This window comes from Rattus norvegicus, chromosome 18 (assembly GCF_021556685.1).
Source record: "Rattus norvegicus strain SHRSP/BbbUtx chromosome 18, alternate assembly SHRSP_T2T, whole genome shotgun sequence".
Taxonomy (NCBI): Eukaryota; Metazoa; Chordata; class Mammalia; order Rodentia; family Muridae; genus Rattus; species Rattus norvegicus.
Genome location: NC_141551.1, coordinates 28044764 through 28052587, shown reverse-complemented (window position 1 = coordinate 28052587; position 7824 = coordinate 28044764).

Below are 7824 nucleotides of genomic sequence, written 5' to 3'. Positions count from 1 at the left end.
TGAATTCAGGTCCATTAGAGGAGAAGTAATCACACTTAACTACTGAGCTGGCTCTCCAGCCCCTGGTTTTCTTTTTTTTTTAAACCAACAATAAGAAAAATGAAGAAGACAATGACAACAGCAGCATGCATTAATGCCACTCTTCCAGCACCATACTATAAGCTCTGGATGTAAATTATTTCACCTGTAATCAAAGGCGGTAGGTACCCTTGACTACAGACCAGAACACTGTGACCAGGGACTCTTAGGTAGAGTTGTGTAAGGCCACAGAGCTAAGAAGGGGTGGAGCCTGGCTTTGCATGTGGGTCTGGCCCCATCCCCACTGCTCCTTCCCAAAAGATCAGGCTCATACCAAGGATTTGGAAATCTACTGGGATGATCTGGTCAGGTCATATCCCGTCTCTGTCCCTCTCCTCCAAGGAGAAACCTGGCTCTTAGGAAGTTATCCTTTTATTTTGGCGACCTAGCTGGTAAGTTTCAAATCTGTCCTATATGACTTTGCTTTTTAAAAAATTTATTTGTATTTTATGTGGATTGGTATTTTGCCTGCATGTATGCCTGTGTGAGGGTGTTGGATCCCCTAAAATTGAAGTTATAGACAGTTGTGAGCTGCCATGTGGGCGCTGGGAATTGAACTGGAACCTCTGGAAGAGCAGCCAGTGCTTTTAACCACTGAGCCACCTCTCTAGCCCCATGACTTTGCTTTTCGAGTCTAACTTAACATTATCAAGGACCCTATATTTATTCTAAATTCAGCTGAGCCTCATTTTAACCTCGTTTAAAATCAGGAGGAATTTTCTACATACTCCCACACTCCTTTTGAGTCAGGTTCTTAAATAGCAGAGGCTGGCTTTGAACTCAAGAATTGTACTTCAAATTTCTGATCCTCCTGATCTACCTAGGTGCTTGAATTACAGGCATGTGCCACCACAGCCTGTTAAATGAAGATAATTCTTTTATACTTCATTCCTGGAAAGTTGTTGGTAGGTTGGTTGGTGTCATTTCCACTTTAAATACTTGGGGAAGGAGAGGAGCTAGCATTTGGAAATAGGGCAAACTGTCTCTTAAATAGTTGGTCTCTTCCCTTTGCTCAGTTAGCAGATCTCACGGGAAGTTGGCACCCAACTCCCCAAGAGAAAGGCTGAGGAAGTATGTGCCAGCCATGACTGGGCAGTAGAGGTATCACAGGAACCACGCCCTCTCCATTACACCACCAGTAGATAAAAATGCATGAGCGAGGCGCTCCAAACAGTGGGAAGCACTAGGCAGAGCCTTGAGGAGGAGAATGAGGGGAGCTTTTCAGTTTGGGTTGTCAAGAAAGGCCTCTGAAGAGCCAGCACAGGAGCCAGGGCCTGACTGTGAAAGGGGACAGTCCAATGAGGGTGTGGGGGAGGTGCATTCCAGGAAGAAGAGCAAAGCAAGGCCCTGTGGTGGTTTGAATGTGCTTGGCCCAGGGAGTGACCCTATTAGAAGGTGTGGCCTTGTTGGGGCAAGTATGTCACTGTGGGGGTGGGCTTTAAGACCCTCCTACTAGCCATGTGGGAGCCAGTCTTCTCCTGTTTGACTTTGGAAAAAGATGTAGAACTCTCAGCTCCCCCAGTACCATGACTGCCTAGGTGCTGCCATGCTCCTGCCTTGATGATAGTGGACTGAACCTCTGAACCCGTAAGCCAGGCCCAATTATATACTGTCCTTCATAAGAGTCGCCTTGGTCATGGAGTCTCTTCACAGCAATGAAACCCTAGACAGGACCTTAGCTGGCACTGAGCTCCGAGTGCTTAAGAGACTGTATGCAACCAGTACAGCTAGAGAGAAAGAACAAGGGGCTAAAAGCAAAGAGAAAAGGCCAGAGTTAGAGCCAGGTCATAGCGGCCATGCAACTAGAGTAGAGTTAGAGTTTATCCTAAGTGGATGGAAGCAAGGATGGAGGTAGGAGACTGATCTACACACTGAGTACCAGGACAGCCAAGGCTACCGAGTGAGCCTGTCTCAAAAACCAAACAGCTCCCGTAGGCTGTAATGTGTGAGCATGGACTTCAGGAGGCAAGAATAGCCCGGCAAGCCCAATAGAGATAATATGGGGAGGGGTGGGCAGCTCAGTAGAGATGACTTAGGTAGGGAAACAGATGAACAGTTTGTCACAAACTAGGCACATGTCCATGTGAGCAGTAGTGCTACAAATAGTGAAGTGTGGATGACAGGCATACCAGACAGTCTCAGGCCAAATAGGATGCAGTTAGTAACAGGCCAGAGCAGTGTTTTCCTAGACCATTAGCAGGAGCATTATCTGAGAACCTGCTAGATATGAAAATCTTCAGGGTCCATCTCAGAATTGCTAAATTAGAAACCCAGGGTAGGCTCAGCAGAACGTGTGTGTGTGTGTGTGTGTGTGTGTGTGTGTGTGTGTGGGCGCGCGCGTACGCGTGCACGCGTGAAACATACATGTGATATAGGTGTAGCATGGGTGTCTGTGGTGCTAGGGATCAAAGCCCAGACCTCACTTGTGCTAAGTAAGTACTTTCCTACTGAGCTACAGTCATTGTAGCCCAGGAGACTGAGACAGTGTGAAGCTTGAGGGTCACTGGACTACAGTGACAATGGTGTGTTCAGCAAATGCAGCCAGTGGAGAAGGAGAGTAGATTCTAGAACAAGTTTTGGTTTTGATTTTAAAAATGTGTATATAGTAACGCTATTTACTGTGACAGAGAGCTAAGATGGGAAAAGAAATGGGCTAGTGAGGGAATGGAAGCTTCTGCTTCGTATGTGTGAAGTCAGCAAGTTCAAAAATAAGCCTTTCTGTTAGGCCTGGTGGTGCACACCTTTGGTCCTAGCACTTGGGAGGCAGAGGCAGGTGGATCTCTGAGGCCAGCTGGGTCTACACTTTGAGTCTAGAGCAACCAAGGCTACACAGTGATACCCTAATGATTGATGGTGGTGATGATAAATACATATAAAGCTTGGGCCATGTCTTAGAACTAGCCACAGCAAGAGATTTATAGGATAACCAAGACTGGAAGTCTCCTTTGGAGGCCTGTTATAGAGGAAAGAACTTCCCAGTGAGGCTGCTCTGAGTACCAGCATGAGTCATGGTACAAGGGCTTTAAAAAAAAAATCCTGGGGGATGGAGAGATTAAGAGTACTTGCTGGTCTTCCAAAGGACCCAGGTTTGAATTCCAGCACACAGTGGTTCACAACCAGCTGTAACTCCAGTTCTAAAGGATCTCTTGTCCTCTTCTGGTTTCAACAAACATCAGGCACACATGTGGTACACTGACATACATGCAGGCAAAACACTCATATACATAAAACAAAAGTAGAGAAGAAAGAAAAGGAAAGAAGGAAGGAAGCAGAGTGTGCCTGCCAGTCCAAGTCACTGAGCGCTCTGGTGAAAACATTGTGGAGGAATCAAACCAAGGACCCTTGGGAATTTCTTGGGAGTTTGCCATTGACAGAAGCTCTAGCTCTAAACCCCCCCCGCCCCCCCCACTGCTGAAGTGAGCTTAACAGATCCACTCTGGTACTGAGCTCCCAGCTCCAGAAGTAACTGGTTACTTTATCTGGTCCCAGAGGCCCGGACTGTTGGTCCATGTTTTTTTGTTTGTCTTTTTAGACAGCACCTACATTGCTCTCTGTGTAGCACAGGTTGGCCCTAGAGTTGTGAGCTGTCGTGTGGGTACTGGGGAACCTGGGTCTTCTGTAAGAAGCTGCAAGCATTCTTAACTACACAGCCACCTCTCTAGACCCAAGTAGGAAGGACTTCTTAACTTGGATCTTGGAGTAGGTTCTATGAAGAAACTGAGAAAGCATCCGTTTTTATATTTTTTTTTAAAAAAGATTTACTTATTTATTTATTATATATAAGTACACTGTAGCTGTCTTCAGACACACCAGAAGAGGGCATCAGATCCCATTACAGATGGTTGTGAGCCTCCATGTGATTGCTGGGAACTGAACTCAGGACCTTTGGAAGAGCAATCTGTGCTCTTAATCGCTGAGCCATCTCTCCAACTCTTTCATCATACTCTTAAACCGAAGGCTTTAAAACAAAGCTCACGCCTACACCTTAGCGTGCTTCACATCACCTGAAGGACTCTCATTTGGTAGGTTTCAGGTGGGGCTCAAGAATTTGTATTGCCAGCAGTTTCCGAGGGGACACTAATGCTCTAATTTAGGTTTACAATTTAAAAATCACTTATTTAAATGATACAAAACCCATAGGAGTCCTAAGTTTAAATTATGCTCTTCCTTTTTAGACAAGATTCTAACAGACACCACAGCCCTCTAAACTACCCCAAGTCCCAAGGAATTTGAGATTTTATTTTTGGAGGAAGCCTTTGGAGACAGACAGACAGACACAGACACACACACTGCACTGGACCTTCTCTTGGAGGTCAGGAAACATCTGGGAAATAGCATTTTAGAGGGTGCAGGAAAATGTCTTCCAGAATTTAAAAACTCAATCAAAACTCTTGAGTGGAAGATGATGAGGTTGGCTTTGGCTGATCCAAAACTGGGCTAACTGCTGATACACAGGGGTTCTGGGACTTTGGGCAGCCCAGAGCCTGTTTGGAGACTTACTGATACCGTTGTTGGGTTTCTATGAGTCCACATGGGTCCAGACAGGAGGTCTGCTCTACAGAACAGGTGCTTGCTGGGGGGGGGGGTGGCGTGGTGGTGGTTAGAATCTGGGGAAATGGAGAGGGAACACATTCAACATGACAGTTTCAGAGCCTAATTCACAGAATCTGTGGTTGAGGTCATTGTGGTGAGAGTGTTAAGAGGACGAATAGTACTTCAGGTTGTGCTCACTTTAAGCAACAGCAGTAGGATGAGGTCTGGAAAGGCCATTTGCTAGCTTCTTTTAGACCTGCTACAAGTTAAATCTCTCCCCCAAGGAAGGGAGGGAGAAGTGAAAATGTACGTTCATTCATGAATTAGGCTGAGTCTAGAACAGGAAATGTGGCTCTGAACTAGACAGAGGAAACTCTTTTGTAAGGAGCACACTGGCTTTACCATGTAGCTAAATAGGTCAGGTGAGGTAATGTCAAAGTCAGAGTGGGTGCAGAGACAGAACCATGATGGGAAGGCACTAGAGCAAGAGTCCTGAGACCACAGATGTTCTCTGACTTCAAACTATCTGGGCTTGGAATTCTGACGGTGGAACCCTGGTGAGGTTCATCATCCCATGTCATAGGCAAACTGGAGGTAGTAAGAGTGTGCCTTAAAGGGGCTGTAATTAGAATGAAATAAAGTAACCTAGGTAAGACACTTAGTTCAGGACCTAATTTTAAACATTCAATATTTAAAATGTAAGAGGTAGGGGGTGGGACTTGGAAAAATACAGGCCCGTGATTACACACCTATTACCAGAGACAAAAAGGATCGCTAGGTTGGTACTGCTGCCAATCTCCTGTGGAGACTGACAGATTCGAGGTATGTGTTGAACAGGATGGAGGAGTCAGGCAGCCTAAGACAACAACTTTAACAGGACAACCCTGCTGGCTGTAACATGGGGATATCCTGCTTGTACACACTAGAACGTTCATAGTCTCTTTTGTGACATTCTCACTGACAATCTAAGTACAAACAGCCTGATGTGAACAATCAAAGTGAGTAAAATCAGCATTGGTAGAAAAGCTGTAATAATGCTAGCAGAAACACTTTGGAGAATTGCAATATTAAAGTGGAATCCTATTTCCAGGGGAAATATACAGCTCCTGAGGCTCTCAGAGTGTGGGGGAGGTGCTGACATGCTAGTACTGGAGGTGTGTGAACCCAGGCAGAACTGCAAGTCAGACGCCACAGATGATTTCCCCTTTGATTCGAAATGAGTAGGAACTCCTTTAAAACAGTATGCCAGATCAACAAATCCTGTCAAATCCCAGGTACTCAAAGGTGTGCGGCTATCTGTATGTTCATTTGTGAACGTGTGTGTGTGTGTGTGTGTGTGTGTGTGTGTGTGTGTGTGTGTATACATGCATGTATGTCTGTGTGAGCACATGTACAGGTGTGTTTTTGTGTTCTATCTGCTTAGACAGCAACTGTTACTGAAAAAAAAATTTCTAAAAAAAAAATCAAACCAAAGAGACAAAATAAGTTATATGCTGCATGGTTAAATAAAAATTCACAGCCACTAGAAGGTGAGGAGTGGGAGGTCTCCAAGCCACCCGGCTTTGACTTGTACTTCATACCTATCCTTAGTCTGGGAGATTAACCCTTCAAGACAGCAGCAGTAGAACCTTATCTAGGTTTTTGCTCTTCAAACACAGTCCCATTTGAGTCTTTAGAAGATCACAGGATAAGGAAGGGGCCTGACTTCTGCCTTTCACTCCCTGTATTTACAGGGAGAAGTTCCCCCTACAGTCTTCACTAGAATTTTCTGCTCCTCTTAGAAAGGGATCCAGGATTTTAACCTGATCTTTGCTTCTTGAGGAGGGAGATACCCACCTGTTTTCTTTGTGTCCCCTAAAGTCATAGTCAACTACAGAAACTAGCTTTTTAGCCAGGTCTGGTGACACAGAACTATAATATTAACTACTCAGGAGAGTGAGGCAGAAGGATTCCATATTGAAGGTCTATCTGGGCTACAGTGTGAGCTCAAGATTAGTCTGGGCAATTTAATGGAACCTTACCCTCAAAAACATTTTTTTTTAAGGGCTGTGATATAGCTTAGTGGCAGAATACTTGCTTAGCATACGAAAAGTCTAGGTTTAGTTCTCACTACTACTACTACTACTACTACTACTACTACTACTACTACTACTACTACTACTACATACACACACACACATACACACACTTCTTTTTTTTTTTTTTTTTTTTTTTGTTCTTTTTTTCGGAGCTGGGGACCGAACCCAGGGCCTTGTGCTTCCTAGGTAAGCGCTCTACCACTGAGCTAAATCCCCAGCCCCCCACACACTTACTTCTTAGGGCCTCCACCTATCCTTCCCAAATAGTAGCACCCTCAGCTTTAGATTTTGATAAAGTTTCATTATTTTTATCAGAGTTGTCACTTGTGGAACTTACTCCAAAATGCTTATTCTCTACAAGGGAGGGCATTTTCTTAGGTAAAGAGCAAAATAGCCCTTTACTTTTTTTGGGACTCAGTCAGAACAGCATCAAGCTGCAAATTAGAACATTTTATGATCATGCATAAGGTTTTGAAACATGGCCCCTCACTGAGAAGATCTCACCAAGTGTGATTTCTTCCCAGAACAACTGGGGGAACTGCTTGTTCCAGCTCATCTCTGATCTTGCTTGAAGGTATGTGAAAACATCAATGATAAAAAGCAAAATGACACAAATAGAACTTTAAATTCCACTTCCTAAAGCCAAGGAGATAAACCTATAGGCTCTTGAGGCCTCTGTTTGTTTAATCTTACTCAGAGGTCAAAAATGAAGTGGTTCTTGGATAGGTCATCTACTCTTCTAGAATATTCCAATGGAAGTATCCTGAGGATTCCCTTCTGTACTCTGTGTGTGTGTGTGTGTGTGTGTGTGTGTGTGTGTGTGTGTGTGTGTGTGTCTGCCATTCTGTGAACAGCAGTCTGAAGAGGCCCTTACTTAAAGGCACAACTCTTCATCTTATATCATGGACTCTTGCAACTCATCTATTACCCCAAACCAAACTCAAACTTAAGATCTGAAACAAGAAAGGCTCCCCTTCTGCAGGAATCAAGCAGTTCTCCCTTCTTTTCAGTGCATCAGCTTGGCTAACTATCACACTACCATATAATTTATTATTCAAAGTTGACCCAAGAAGACACAGAAGGAGTTTATTCACACAAAAAAATCTTATAGGGAAATAAATTCATTTTAAAATAA